This window comes from Charadrius vociferus, unplaced genomic scaffold (genome assembly GCF_000708025.1).
Source record: "Charadrius vociferus isolate BGI_N301 unplaced genomic scaffold, ASM70802v2 scaffold822, whole genome shotgun sequence".
In the NCBI taxonomy this organism is placed as follows: Eukaryota; Metazoa; Chordata; class Aves; order Charadriiformes; family Charadriidae; genus Charadrius; species Charadrius vociferus.
Window position 1 is genome coordinate 1,841,955 of NW_009647481.1, and position 16,214 is coordinate 1,858,168.

A 16,214-nucleotide genomic window follows, 5' to 3' on the forward strand; every position below is an offset into this window, starting at 1 on the left:
CTGCTAAAATAAACGGCTCTGATACACAGGAATTACAACCACTCAGCAATCCGAACTGTCGCAAGTAGCTGTCTATGTGTGTTTTTTGCGCAGCTGAAAGGAGCATTCGAGATACAAAACCTGGAGAGGAAACCATAAAGTCTCTTCAGCCCAAAACACACTGAGAGTAAACCCGGTCCCCAAGAAGGCGGCAGCGCAGTGACCCCGTGTCTGAGCAGGCATCACCCGCACGTTGAGTGGCCCAGGAGGCCCCTTGGGAAGCAGACCCAGCAGCAGCACCCAACCTGCTCCCAAACGACTTCGAAGCCTTTGCAGAAAGCACAGGGAGCTGCAAAGGTGAGAAACCAGGGGGAGGGGGCTGCCCCTCCCCGGGGCGCTGCTGGCCACGCACACGGTTTGTCCCCGTCGCCCTCCGCTCCTTGCGCCGTGTCACACGCCGCGGTGGAGGAGCCCAGCTTGGCCACCCCACCGGTGAGCAGAGCAGTCCTCCCAGCGGGGTGCTCCTGGGACAAAAGCTGCAGGCGCCCCACTAAAAATACTTCCCAGCAATTTGTTTGTCTCTTCAAACGAGACCTGAGCCCAATTACTGCCAGGTTCAAAGCACTCCAACTTCCTCCCAGGGCAGATGCTCTGTCTGCGAACCCGTTTGGCCACGGCAGAGTGGAAACCCCAAGCCCAACCCCTGAGACCCGTCAGGGGTTTTCCAAACCCTGGAAAAAGGCAGAGTAATTCGCCCCGAGGACTTACAACGCCAGTTCAAAGCATGGGCCCATCAGGTCCAAGGTGACATCTCTGGCTCTTCTGCTTGATACCAGCCCAGGCGGGACCTCCACGAAAACAGGGGCAAAAGCACAAGACATGGGAAACCCAAGCAATACTCGGGAAAACACTGCCGTCAGAAGGAGACAGAAGATCACCAGAGACCAATCTCCCCATAAAAGAAATAAACATTTGCAGTGGCAGCACCGCAGCCGTGATCCCATGTTTACCCTGGTAGCTCCTTTCATCCCGGTCCCCTGACATCGTCCAAGGAACACACAGATCCCTGCTCCCACTGCAGAAAAGCAACTCCCTCTAGGGTAAAACATGGCAACTGCCGAGCAACGCACACGAGTTCAGGGCAGGATTTCCAAAACACCTTTCCTTCCATTGCATTTGCGAAGAAAATAGAGATGTGGCTAACAACCGTCTCCCCGGACAGTAGCTCCCAAGCACTGGTCTCACGTGAAAGGTGGCTTCTGCACACAGAGGTGCCTGGAGACCCTATTGACTTATCCCGTGCCGCTTTTCCTCTGCCAAGTCTCCTCTCTGGAAACCTTTCACTAAGCTCCAATCGGTCCTGCTCCTGCTTATTGTGGCAAGACAACACCTAGTGACCCTACAGGGGAACGGTGCCAAGGGGAAAGGGACCTCCTCCGGTGTCACTGCTCACCCATCCCACGGTTCGGCAGCCCTCTGCGCAGTGCTGAGATATAACAAAATGGTTGTGACCGAGGACAGGGAGGTTAACCCATCTAACAATAACTGGAGGCCAGTCGGTGGGTTTACTGAAATTGCAGGAGTCATTCTGCCGGGAACGTTTGTGGGGCTGATACCTCGCTTCTGCCGCGCCTTCATTCCCACTAGTCCACCTCCAGTTTTTTCATGCCGGCCTTTAGGACTGGTGGACGTTAGGTGTCAGACCTCAAATCCCCCCCCATAGCTTGCAGCCTCCCCTCCTACATTTAAAGTTTGTCTTCTCCATCATTCACCTGAGCATGTTCTTTACTCCCACCATCTCCAACATCACCGCTCTGAAGGGAGAGGTTTGCATGTTCACAGCAAGTATCAAATCCATGTTTATGGAAACTACCAAAATGTCACTGGAAACGGGTAAATGCACAGCAGCCTCAATGGTTACATGTCTCCTGAACACCAGCTGCTAACACTAGTTATTGAGGGGGAAAAGCCCTGTCTCTCTGGGCTGATCTCTCTTTCAGAGCCTAATGACAAGCCCCGATGGGGATGCCCCGCCTCGGGGGAGCCTCTCCAGGCTCTTCATGCCGATCCGGTGAAATAAAGCCTGCGGCAGCAGGGCTGGTGCTGCTGATGGTGGTGACGCGACGCATGGCAGCGTTACGAGGGGTCGCTGCGGACCTGCCCTTCCCCAACCGCCAGGCTGATCCGAAGCTTTCAGAGTCGAAACAGAAAAAGGAAGAGTTGTACGTGAAGAAGATCTCTGCTTCAAGCTACGATTCACAGAGAGGGTGACTCCTCTTCAGGTCTAAAAACCCAATAAAATACTAACCACCACCAATTTCCTTTTCTCCTTCCAGTTCCCACCGTCAGGGGTGCTGGCAATATGTAATGCCATATTCTCTGTCCTTGGACTTCACCCAAGCGGTCTATCAGACGAGGGCTAGCTTGGGATGCTGTTGGAAGAGCCAGGGACACAACCCTTACTTTTGAAAAAACACACCACACAGCTGTATCAAAAACCCAAACTCACAGAAAGGGGACAGAGGGGACATAAGATTCACCTGCCCCGTTCACGCAGGGGCCCAGAGATGCGCAGTGCTGCCACAAGGAAGGCTTAGGTGTGGAAGTGATGTCAGAGGCTCCTGAACAGGAGAAAGCAAAGAATTGGGACAACAGCACAGCACAATCCAGCAGGAGACCAGCATGTTGGGGACAAGCCACCAGAGCTCTCTGAACCCACCGAGACTTTTTAAAGGCAAGGTCCTGGGGTAACAGCACTGAGGGTGAGCAGACAGGGGGGGAAAGTGGAGCAGGCCAGCAAATTGCCTAATAAGAAATGGCAATTTGTGAAATCACAGCCATGGAGAAGAGCACCCTCTTGTCCTTCAGACAGCTTTTCCCCATTTCAGTTGCACGCTTTGCCAACACATTGCTGAGGACTTTCCTTTTCCTCTCCCCAAGTTACCATGACCAAGCACCTGCAATATTACAGTTGTTCCTGCAAGATCTCTTCTCATGTATGTGAAAAACGTCGATTTACAAAAGTCTTGCGAGCTATTTCTGGAACAGGGCTTTCCAGAGATGATTTTGATCAGTAATTCACTTATTTGAAACGTAAGATGCAAAATTTCCTTCATTTCTGCAAGGGAGATATTTTCTTTTGATCTTGCCTTATGCTTGCTTGCCTTGCAAAACCTATCTCACGAAGCGCAAGGCAGGATGGAGCTCTCTGGACATCCTCTGAACCCCCAATACATCATTTCAGGAGTCCTGCTGACCCAAGAGGTGGACAGAACCAATTTCCATTTGAAAACGTGCTATTTACTTTATACTTTAAATAAATCTCTTCAAATCGACTCACCTGGGAAGGCCCACTTTTATTTAGCCAAACTCCATTAAAGTCATCATTAACAACAACCTTTTCCGTTTCCCATCGTTTCTCCAGGGTGGCCCGGCCTGAGACGCCGCACAGTAACATGTCACTGAGCTTCCAGGAGCTATCGACAAAGCCCGATTTCACACCAAAAACATCCCCAACGTATGAGCAAGATGTTCAAAAACAGCTTAGAAGTTTGCATGCAGGGGAAAAAAAAAAAAAAAAACAGCCACCTCCAAAAAGCTTGATGGGCAAATAGAAGAGATGGGAACCACCTCTGTTTCAGTGTCAGCACCCAAGACGCTCCTCATCAAGCCCGGCGCTCTCACAAGCCTGCAGAGAAGCTGCCAACCCTTTCCCCCCGCGCCCTACCAAAGGCGGTCAGCAAACTCAAGGGCTTAAAGAAAGTAAGCGATGAAGTGGGGCACCTCCCAGAGCCAGCCCGAAGGCAGGTTTGAGGAGATGTGTTCCTGCACCTCCCAATTCACTAACACCCTCCCCAGAACGATGCTCCTGTACCATCACTGCTGCACGCTGCCATGCAGGGTGGCAGAGTCCCCTCAGTGACACGTGGTGACGTGCTGCAAGACCTGCCGGCACCATCCTGGAAAGGAGAAAAATGGCTTTTGAGCAGTAACTTTGGGCTGCCAGTCATGCCAGCTCGGTACCCGCTAAGAAAAGGGTCGAGCACCTCTCTGGCGCTCCCGGCTTCCCTTTATATCAAAACCCCGCTGCCACAGCGTCCCCGTCCCAAGGCAGCCGGAGGGTCCTGCATCACCGCCTGATCGATTCTGCTTAAACAAGTCACCCCCGACGCAAACCCCAGCCTGCTGCCTTGGGCTAAGGGGCTCCCCAAGAGGTTTCACTCTGACTTACCAACTCCGCTCCAGGCTACTCCATGGAGCACCCACAAAACCCATCAGCCATTAAGAGGGAGCAATTAATAAAAAAAAAAATAAAAATACCCGGGTTGGGTTGGTCTGTGAAGGCTCTTCCTCCACCACAACCAGCCATCACCTCATACCTGCCAACAGCCACGAAACTTCTCCTTCCCCAAAAGTTCTTTGAAATACATTCTTCAAGCCCTATTATCTCTCTTGTTTATACCCTGCTCCTTCCATTATCGAGAAATCACCAAGTAATTTATAAGCCCACAAGCTCCTGTGCTAACAGGGCAATAAATCACATTTTATATATCCCGTCGCCTACCGTTCAGAGGGCTGCGGTGCCGAGCCGACTGGGCAGCCACAGGGAGCAGCCACTGCGTCCCCCAAACCCTCCACCCTCCGCAGCACACGCTCTGTTGGGAGGAGAAGGCACTTTTGTTCCGCATCGGCCGGATGTTTTTTTTTTTGTTGTTTTGTTTTTTTAAAGTATCCAGAAATGCTTCCAGCCCATGTCCTACCTCACTGCGTTCTCCCCACCCAACACCAACACAAGCGCACAAAAGAGGGTGTTTTGTTTTTTTCTTTTTTATAAAAATCAAACCAAAGGAGGAGGATGTTTTTGGCTATATTCCTCAAGGAAAAGAGGTTGCCCATCTAATAATCCCTAAATGGGCAGTGGGTTGTCAGGCTTTCATGTGTGCCTCCGAGCCTCCCCTCGCCGTGCCAGGTCACTGGTTTGCTTTTCCACGGAGTTGCAAAACCCCTGAATAACAAGGTTTGTGCATGGAAGTGCTGACACAAACCTTAACTACAGCATCCTGAACACGATACCAGAATAAGGACGCTCCCTGTGTGGCCCAGCGTATGGATAAATAAAGCATTTCAGCAGCCAGCGCCGACAGATCATAAACCTCCACAAGCATAAATACCAACAACAACCCCAAAAGATTAGAGGGCTTACGGGCAAGGCGGGCTGGGATGATTTAGAGTTGGGGTGGAAGGGTCATTATTGCTGAATAGGTGGGGGCGAGCGGGCCAAAGAAATCAATAAACCACTCTGCTCCCAGGGAAGGAAGGGGCCACGCTAATTGTGCAAACACACATTTTTCCGCTCGAGGCTGGAGATCTCCGGCTCACCCAACACGGGTGGATACCAGCAACTCGCACCGTCTTGCTGAGGAAGAAGGGCTCTGCCCCAGGACATGCGCCCCCGGAGCTCCATCGCTCAGCACTCACCGAAGCACCTCGCTGGAGAGCCTAACTCAACCTAAGTCTCTGCTGGAGGCGGCTTCAAATGAACGCAGACCCAGGCAATGTTCAACCCCAGCTCCATTGATTTCATTTTTTAATGAAGTTAAGATATAGTTGGGAGAAGGGATCTCAATTGCTTTCAGCATCACCATCAAGTCAGAGCTTTTCCAGCGCCCGGTTCTAACACTATACATCCAACTGACAGGTCCTACCAGCACCGGTTATCTTCAGGCACCAAAGACAAGCTTTGGGACCAACTTCACCCCTGATAACCACGTTTGCAAGTTGCCACGCTTGCATCGGAGGTGGAGGTGGCCCCAAGACTAGCCACAACAGATGGCTGCCAGGCCAGGCACAAAGCTTTGCAGTCGGCGTTCCAGGCACACAACCACCAAGCCACAGAGTTCAAAGGCGACAAGCCATCCCTCCTTTGCCTCTTCTCCTTCGGTCCTCCCCATTCCCAATTCTTCTACCTTCCCCCCCCCTTTCTTTCTAGGGAACAGAGCAATGACAAAAGATAGCAGCTTTGGAGAGCGAAGCCCATTTGTAAACAGAATAAATACATGCTATACAAATAAATCACTATTTGGACCTAATGGGCCAATGTACCTAAAAGTCCATCTTTGGGACATACCGCAGGAGGTCGGTCAGGGAACCAGCAGCCTGTTACTCCCATGAAGAAACCCAAGCTCGCAAGCACGCACAGGTGAAAACAGTGACAACCTCCATTCCCGGCTAAGCAGAACTGAGAGCTGATGCCAGTGGTAGAAGTACGGGAACCTGCTCTGGTCCCTCTCCTCCTCTGCTGTCTTTCCACAGATATTTAAAGAAAACATTTTTTTTATCAGTTAATAAAACCGCTCAAAACCTGCATGGGTCATGTCAAGCTTACTGCCTTGCAGTTAATGGATTTCAACTTTACTTGGGATCTCGGGAGTTTTTAAAAATCAGTAATTTCATCTTCCCTCCAGAAATAAATACCTCAATGGTTTCACTGCGAAAATATTCCCAGGAACGGACAATTCTGCTGCTTGCGTATACTAAAGACCGCATGGAAAAAGAAAATATCTGATTAATATTGAGCCTTATCAAACGTATAGCATAAAGCATGTGTTGAATTTAATCCAAACCAAACTGTCAATCTGCCTTCAGGATCAGATATAACAAACACGTGAGCCTAGGGCCAGAAATGGAAAGCACAGTTTGTTGTCTAGTAGAAGATTTGTACTGATCTCTATTAGCTGCGCTCCTGCGTGGAAATCTTTACACTGCAAGTGCCGGACAAATAGGATTTCTTATCTTTCTGCTTTGTTGACTTAGGGAAAAGTTTCATTTGGTTTTAATTAATTCAGATCACGGGTTTCCCATTTTCAGGGAACAACTCTCAACAGTTTTGAAAAAGAAATTCTTTTTGAAGCATTTAAAACAGGGGAAAAAGGACAAAGAGGCATCACAATCACTAAGGCACCTTCCGAGATTCGGGCTTCTGCATCCCCACACATCTCGCGGGTACCAGGGAGAGCCCAACACGCTTTGCTGCATCCATCCCTGTACCGAGGAAAAATGCTGCTGGGGGGGAAATTCAGGCCAGCCATGGGCAAACATGGAAAGGATGACATGAAGCTGGAGATTCCCTAACAACCCCAGCATGGGGATGCTGTGAAGCACCACGCCACTGTCCAGACATCCCTATCCCCCTGCTCTCCGAGCATCCTTCGGCAAGGGGACGCACAGGAGCGTGCCAGAGCCCCGCAGGCGCCTGGCACACCAACGGTGCCAGTGAAACAGTACAAACAGTTCCCCGTTTGGTCTGGGAACGCCTACAGGTCCCGTTGGGTCTGGGAATGCCTATAGGTCCCCACATCCCCGGGCCCACCACCTGGCTAACAGAGCAGCTTTGCGAGCTCAGCCGTGCTGGTCCGGTGTCAGAGCGAGCACAGATTTTTCTTTAGGAGTAGAAACCCCCCGACTGAACCCGGCGGTGCCCATCTTCTTGGCACACACAGGCACACTGACGGTGCGCGCTGGGGAAATTGGGCTCCCAGAGGGAAACGAAAACTGTGCAAGTGAATACCATTTTCTTATTCGTTAAATTCGAACAGCAATTAAATTCAGATTACTGACTTTCTCAACATAAGGAGCACAAAAGCAAGCCCTCTGCCTCTCTGCCAGACTATTCACATTTACTCACTCACTCTCCAAATCAGCAAACGCAGCCTGGCCGGTGCAGGAGCTGGAGGCTGCGCTGCGGTGCTCTCGCTAGCACGGTGAGGAGCGAGGACGATGCTCTCGGGAGCAGCCCCGTCCCATCCCTCACCTTGCCACTGCTTTGGGGGCTCAGCTGCACCGACGCAGGTGCGGGGGGCAACCCCAGCAAAGGAGCGGAGCAGGCACCTCGTTTGCCACATCCTCATCTGCGGTCATCTGTACCTCTCTAAAAATTCAGCCCTGCAATCCAGCTATCAATTTAGCCACAAATAGGCCAAGTTTGGCTTGCAGGTCAGAAGAGTTCCCTCGTAGGGGCTGAGATAATGCTCATTCGAACTCACAAAATAAATACACAACATGACCAGGGCAGACGCCCTGTGCCTGCCCGGCTGAGCTGCCCTCACTCCTCCCTTCCATCCTGAGAGAGACCGGCTTTCCTGAGCATTGAAAACCCCGACGGAGGAACGCGCATGCTTTCTTCTGCGCCGCAAAGTCTCCCATCTCCGCCCGCCCCACGGTCAGGCCGGCTTCTCGCACAGCGGAACATCCAACTGTGGAGTTTCACGTCTCATTTTAGGCAAAGTTTGTAGAAGAACTGCCCGGTCCCCTGGGGTAAAAAACACGGCACGTAGGCAGCATCAAGCATTATTCCTGTAAAAGGCCCCAGCAATCAGCCTTCACTGGTTTTTCTATTGATTGCTGGGGGGCTGTTTGCTATTCTGATCTCAGCTGGTCGGAAGTCTCCCCAATCACCGCAAGGTCGCGACCACGGGGTCAGAAACCTGCACTACATACATCATAATTTATTTTACAGATAATCAATACCGCACTGCACCATGCAATCTTACAGTACAGCCTCACGTTGAGGCACTGGCTGTGCTCACACAGCACCGTAACCTTACGGTCTGGCGGCTTAAGGGGGTCAAAAATCAGCTTTCATTTTACAGTTGGAAATCACAGCTGGAAGGAGAGCACGCACCCCACTTGCTGTTAGTTTGCACATTCTTATAATTGAGTTAAATTCCACCTATGGATTGAATCCAACTTGGGAAAATAAGTATTAGTATCTGTCAGGTTGGTATCTGACAGTTCGGCGGGAGGAGCACGGTCAGTGGATTGCCCAGGGTTTGGAGGGACGGAGGTGACCCCGGTCCCACCGCCATCGCCGCGGGGCAGTGCCGGCTCTCCAGACCGGCCCTCCCAACAAACGGATTAATAGCAACAGGGAAGCGGCAAAATGCCCTTATATCAAATACTGTCCTTCATCCCGTTTTCTGATTTACACTCCCAGGGCTTCATGTCCCGCCAGCCGTGCCCGGGGTCACCCGGCGCGCACCCCGCCAGCCCGGCCACTTGCCAGGCTCGCCACTGCTCCCTGCATTTGTCTGTTAATCCTGTATTTCTGCAGAAGAGCGGCTCGGGGTATTCCAAAAGATACAACAGCTTTTTAACAAGCTGTCCTTAAAAATGATGCCAAAGATAGTATTTTAACAGGAAAGAAAGGGATTTGAAATATGCAGCAGGAGAGAAAGGAACTGGGAGGAATAAGGAGTGCTGGAAACATCTTGTAGGAAGAGCAACCCATTAATTAATTGCTGCACTCTAGTATGTGTACCCATGCAATATGCAGTTCTGGATTATAAAACAGGGCACACCCGGCCCCGTACCACCCCGCTTCCCCCTCCGCGGTTTGCGGGTCTGCCCCATCTCCTGTCAGTGCCAGCCGGACAGCAGAGCACTGGACCTGCCGGACCGTTCCCCATTACCCGCTTTCTACCCCATTTCAACCGCCCCCCTAGGCAGGGGCTGTGATGACCCACCACCGCAGCCTCCCGTCTCCCCCGTTGCCTCCCAGCTTGACCCCAAAGCAAAGTTCCCCTGGGTCAGCATCACCAGTGGGCTCGGTGGCCACGCACTCGGCTATGGCCATGGGGCAGGAGCAGCACCACACCGGGACAGGAGCTACACGCAGGAGGATGCTGTCAGACACTGCTATTGCACTCTCAGGTCGGTATGTTGAAGGCATTTCGGATTTCCCAGCAGCACGGCCCCTTTTCCGCTGGCTGCAGCGGAATAAAGCAGATAACCTCACGAAAAAAAAGCAAAAGAGTGCGGAAAATGGGGTGTAAGCGGAGTTTGGCAGCGGGCACAGTGCCGTGCTGGGGAACGATGAGCTGTCGCTACGTGGAAAACACTGCCCTGTGGTTTTAGCTCGAAATCCAGCTGGTTTGTGCGGGCAAAGCTGGCAGGGAGGTGTCCGAGCAGCCCAGGGAGCCCAGCACTGCGTCGAAGCGAACTGGTGAGCCTGGCGGTGGGGACACGAACCCCGCAGCCTACACCCCGGCCAAGCGGGGAAGATTGGCACATCGACTCCCACCCACCGCAGCCCCCGGCGCGGCAAGGAGCTCGCACAAAGGGAAACACGCAGACCATGACAGGCTAAGCCTCCTCCTTCCCCTTTCTTTCTCTTCATGCTATGGCGAGGCTGCTGAATGCCAATAGGAAAATACTTTGGCAGAGCCAGACAGTCTTTTCTATTTTTCCCCCCCCCTTACTTTCCCTCCAGCTGCTTCGCTGGATGCCTAATCCGCTGTGGACATCTGGAGAGGTACCAGGACACAGAAGCGACATACCAGGTAGGCAGCGTAACGCACAGCTCTGCATAATCTCTGTTTGTACCTGCTTGTTACGGCACAGCGAGTGATCAAAACACGAAAACCCAAGGAAGGAAAGAAAAAACAAAATAATAAAAATAAGGTTCCGACCTGTCGGGGCTACAGATTCCCACATGGAACCCCCCCCCGGTCTCAGCAGCAGAGGATGGGAAGGTCATGCTTTGCAGCAGAGCATCTCCAACGCATCTTGGGGGGCTCCCGGCTGCCAGCCCTGCTGGGGTTGTGACCTGGGCTCACGATGGAGGGTATTTAAGGTGCCTCCCTGTGCCCCAGGCTGGGGGTGACCTACCCCAGCCTTCCAGGACCCAAGCGGTTTGCAGAGACCCCAGGCAAAGGCCCTGGCAGCAGGTACCCATCCTCACATACCCCTGCCCAGGCACCAACAGCAGCCCGTCTTCCCCCCTCCTTTTTAAATCACTCTGTTCCCTGAACACGTTTTTCACCTGCTGTTATCACAGCTGATATCTAAAGTGTCCATATCGGGGGAAAATCAAAGCAAAAGCAGCTACTGCTCAGTGAGGGTGGAGGGAGGAGAGGAGAGAGCATGACGGGGGTTTTCCCACCTCCTAAGGAAAGGGAGAGACCCATAAAAATACTCCCAAGGATCCGGGAAGCAGCTTTATAGAGCTAAAAAAATGATTTTTTCAGCCCCAGGGGAGTCTTTCTCTTGAGCTCAGACTCCCACAGTGGAGGGAGATATCCGGTCGCCCGGCTTGGCGCTATCAGCTTACAGCAAAATCAAATATTCTGAGTGGCCACCTGAGCCCCCCTCCGATGCTGCTCACCCTACCTGAGCCCCCAGAAGCCCTCGGCAGTCACCCCCGCCTCCCCCTCGCCAAAGGACCCGCCACCGCCTGCACCACCGTGTCCCAAAGGCACCCGCAGGGCTTGGGAAGCATCGTGCCCCTTCGTGCTGCTCTTTGCTTTGTCGCCTCGGTACGCTACGGCCAAGCCGCTCGACAAGTGGAAAACAAGCAGGGTTTGAGCGGGCATCCCTCCTCCGAACCCAGCACCGCTCCAAACCCAGCATCGCTCGCCTCCGCCCAGTCTCGGACACACAATAAGGAAAGCAAAATGGAAATTAAATACAACCACCACGCTGCACCCAGCTATCTCAAACAGGGGACATCTGGGCCCCGCTATGCCCTTCTACGCACTCTCCTCAACACCACCTGAGTGCTTCTCTGTGTCTCTGAAGCATCATGCGTCTCTCCAGAGCTTTGAAAAGGCGAACCGCAGCACACGCAGGCGCGCGGAGCCAAGCCTCCAAGCAGCAGCTCTACTTTGCTGCCCGTTGCTGCAACGCACCCCGAAAATGCCCCCAAACACCAAAGGAGTCGACGTTTGTTTCTGCCTCACTGGGATGGGAATCTGGAAACCAGCTCTGTCCTCGCGAAGCTTCCTGCTAAACATGGATTTGAGGGGTCTTCTGGCAGAGGTCCCCGCACGTTGGAGGGCTGGGGGGCCGTGGGAAGCAAAAGCGTGGGGGGCACGGGCTGCCTACCCCCTTCTGTGCGGGAGCAAAGACCCACGTCTGCGCTCACCCCACGCCAATCCTAGTCTCGCTCCTCCCATGGGAGAACCAGAGCGTGCACCAGCACGAGCATCAGGTCTCCACCGCTCAGCGGGGCCAGGCTTCCCCCTGCTCCAGCCCCTGCAGCCGCCCCAAGGTGTCTCCCCACCAGCCTCAGCTCTCCAGGGACAGGGAGACAAAAATGGGACAGCTTCAGGACGTAGAGCTTCATAGACCGGTGCAACGAGTCAGCAGCGGGGAGTCGAAACCCCTCGTGGCAAGCAGCGTGGTTGTTTCCTGGAGAGCAAGGAGGCTTTAAACAGGAACAAACGATGCCATACAGAATCACCGAATGGCCAAACCCCACCTCTGTGGGTCGCAGAGCAGCGGAGCCACACGAGGAGGCACGGCATCCACCGCCACCAGCGGCGCAGACCCAGAGCCGTGGGCTGTTTCATCAGCTCTGGCCCGTGATGGGGTCATGCACTTCATCAACATTGCTGAGCTCCTCCCGCTCTAATTAAATCAGGCTTTGCTTATGCAGTTCCTCTTGTCTTCTCACGGCCTAATAATTAAGTTGGCTGCAATCAGAAAAATCAACAGAAAAGTTCCCAGCCTTTCCCAGACCGCCTTTGCCGTATTTTGTCCTTCAGAGCATCACTTCTACAACCTGTGAGTTAGCAGCTCTGCACGAGCACAGGGTGGGTATCGCGGCAGGAACCACAGCGAGACAAGGCTGGAAAGCGGAACTCACATCACACGTTTTCACGGAGGAGCGCTTCACCTCCTCCATCTCAGGAGGCTCAGACACCCTCGCAGAGCAGGAGGCAGGTGCCAGCCGGGGGACCCCGTGCCAAGGACTCGGTGGTCCCGGTCCAGGCTGAGCGGAGATGGCAAGCACAGGATCTCCCAGCCCAGGAGCCTCAGGGCGCTGGGCCGCCACCAAGCCTCGGTGTGCAGGGTTTTGCCACCAGGAGCGGAGTGGTACGTGGTATCGAAGTAGCACCTGCCCTACCCCACAGCACGGGCTTCGATGGCGACGCAGCGATGCCCAAGTCCCAGAGCCCCCATCTCCAGCAGCACACGCAGCCTTGGCCACCATCTCAAGAGAAATGCTCGTGCCACCCTTGGGGGGCACGGGCAGAGGGGTGCTTATCCGTAGGGAGGGTAGACACAAGAATAACCCCACCGGGGCTGCACAGTCCCTTCGTCACCAGGAGGGCGAGGGCAGGGCGAGCGGGGACCCTCGGCTCCAGCACCGCTTCACACCCACAGCAGGGGCGGCACGGAGCCCCATGGCAAGGCAAGCCGGGCAGGCTGTGACAAGGACCACGCTCCGGCTTGTCCACAAGGGTGTCCCCAGCGCCCGTTGGGTGTCACTGGCAGCCCCCGGGGAGGATGGCCGCAGCGGAGCAGACGGGGAGAGGGGAGGGAGCCGCTCGGCAGGCTCGCGCCTCCGACATGTGCTGCGCGCGGCTTCGCCAGACCGCAGGATCTGGCTCACTGCACGTGTGGAAGCAACACTTCTCTGTGTCTCACTTTACAAAGCCCCAAACAATAACTGTCTGTCACTGCACAGGAGCTTAGGAGAAACATAAGTTGCTATTGGCATGGTGCGCGGCAGCCTTCCTCTTACACAACACCAGCAGATGTGAAAATAGCCCGGTGCTGCCTTGTGAGCTCCTCTGACCTCCTGTTTGCTTCTGGATCAGATTCCAAAGCTGGATCTTAACCTACAAGAGCCATAAAAGCAAAAGATTTGGCCCTATCAGGGACCTCTTCATAATCTAAGACAGATGCACTTCATGTAGAGGAACACGGGGAGGTTTATCAGGGCAGGGAAGAGGCTGCGGCAGCACCAGCCGCTGCTCCACGGCACGGCTGTGGCAGCACACGCCGGCATCGCCCCCAACTCTCCCTGAGGATGCGCTGGAGGTGGCCCAGGGGCAGAAGAGCTGGAAGCTCTTGCAAACCAGAGCAGCACCCAAAACTTCACATCCTCCTGCTCAGCCAAACTCAAACTCAAAGGCTCAACCAAAGCTGCCTCCAGCCCTCACCTGCCCTGGCAAAAGGGGACCTCCGAGCTCCTGAGGTCTCATGTCCCCAATCCCGATGTCCTAAGGGCTGCCAGAGCCGGCACGGCATGGGAGATCCCCTCCATCCAGGCAAGGTGCTCCTAGGGTTTCTCGCCCACGTAAAGAGCGGGGACTGACTCCAAAGCCAAACCCCGAAACCACTCTGGGACATAAGGAGGGAAAAAGCACGTGGAGGACAAATTGCTCCCGGAAGCGTGAAAAGGCAGCGGGAGAATTAAACTGAAGGATGCTAAAGATGAATGATAGAGGGAGAGTTTAGTAACCAGCAGTGAAAGGGCATCTCTAAGAACAACCTGCATAAGTAAATTAATCTCTCCAGTGTCCCCAAGGATACCCAGTGTTCCTGCTGCCATCGGGGCTGCGGCAACCCCAAGCAGCAGAGGAACTTCCCACAATGCAAGAGAAGAAACCAAGATGGGGACATTGCTGCCACAGGGAAAGGAACTGGAGAATGAGTTGTCCTCCTCGCAGCCCTGCAAGGTACCAGGCTGCTCTCATGGCTGTGCCAGCACACAGCCATCGCCTGCGCCCGCCTCTGACCCACCACACACTATTCCCCGGTGTCCCCAGGTGGGAATATCACCCCATGGCAAAACCTTGGAGGAGTCAAACTCACCCAGGAGTCTAAACCCTACTCCTGGAAACTCCCATCCCTCCGACCTCCCCGCAGTCCGGGCTGGGGAACACCTCTCTGGTGCTGCCACAACCCACCCACGGGTGATGCGACACCCGGTGGGGTCACCTATGGGCTTAGGGTCTACGAGAAGGCTTTTAGCCAGCAACTGGGCTACCATACCACTGAACTGCAGGCAGCAGCGCATCCCAGTCTTTGTACACGAGGAACTAATATTAAAGATACAAAACACCCCAAAATACCTCCAGCCCGAAGGCACGCGGGAGGGATTTCTACCTTTGCATGCAGAGCCACCGGGTAACAGTCAGCAGCAGAGGAGCGTAATTCTGAGACTCACACACAGGGCGACCCGCTGATCGTGGCCCGCGCGGGAGGGCGAAAGGCGGCCTTAGAATATAATCCATTTCAGGCGCTCTTAAATCTCCCCAATACAACACAGAGCCCTTTAAGCAAAACTAAACAACTTCCTTTAGCCTAAATAAATATTAAACCTCAGCGATGCATTAATTTACTCCAGTTCACCAAAGGCTAACTCCTACCCAAACTGATCATTATAAAAGAAATCCTATAATCCCTTGCTCCCATTCAGGCTCAAAACATGTAATCCCGTGAATAAATCCAGAAAGAAAGTGTAACAAAATGGGCAATAAAAACTTACAGCGTTCACATCTTTTCATCTACCATTAATACTGTAAACACTCACTCGAAGGCCCTTGAGTATGACTAATCTAATGTTTTGGCTCCCAACGCTAATCGCCGAAAGAGCTCGCCTCTCGGTGTAACACCCAGCGAGATCCGCGGCCCAGGACACCTCCGCTGCGCCCATCCGCAGCAAATCCCCGCCTCAAATCCCACAAAAAGCTGCAAAAAGCAGCACGGAATGGAGCCAGTATGGTTCTAATAGCACCAGAGCGCAGAGCTTTTTTTTTTTTTCCCCCCCTCTTTTTTTTGCCTCCCCCCCCTTTTTTTTTTTTTATTATTTTATTGCTTTGGAAGCCTGCAAGCTCCAACTGTATAAATGCCAATAACTTCCCAAGTTTTAAGGCTGCTGAAGTAAGAGATCAGATTTTAGCAAGTGCTTTCCAGGCAGCCGGCCAAACTTTTTCTGATTCACTAAAAGCACCGAAGGGAGGGGGGAGAGAGGGAGGGGGCTGGAGGGCTGATTAACTTCAGTTACCGCACAAGCGCTAAAAGAAAAAAAAAAAAAAAAAATAATATGTCTCCCCACTGCAAAAAGGGTGCCGTCGCTGTGAGCCCTGCGCAGCCTGTTATTCCTCCTCGGGCTTGAAAAAACACCCAAAAATGCACCGGAGCAATACGGCAAACGCCTTCCAACCGCAGGGTAATTTACAGCTGTGGGTCCTCTCCCAATGAGGAGGTTGCTCCGCCGAGGGGAGGCTCTGCTGGCGTGAGGATCGAGATGCAGTTTTCAGAGGGGATAAGAAGAAAAAAAGAAAAAAAAAAAACACAATGGGGGAATTTTTGGAGGGGTGGAAGAGCAGGGGATGGGGCTGGTTGGGGTTTTAGCTTGGCCGGAGGGATGGGACCCCCCTTCAAGGCTGCCGCTGTGCTCATCCCGGGCCATCCCTCGCTGCCGGTGGGTGCCGGACAGAAGA

General features: G+C 53.4%; 1 protein-coding gene across 1 annotated transcript in view; it reads right to left on the reverse strand.

The window, feature by feature from the left end:
* Window positions 1-16,214, reverse strand: part of FGF18 (fibroblast growth factor 18) — a 71,359-nt gene that overhangs the window by 53,861 nt on the left and 1,284 nt on the right. The window lies entirely within an intron of this gene.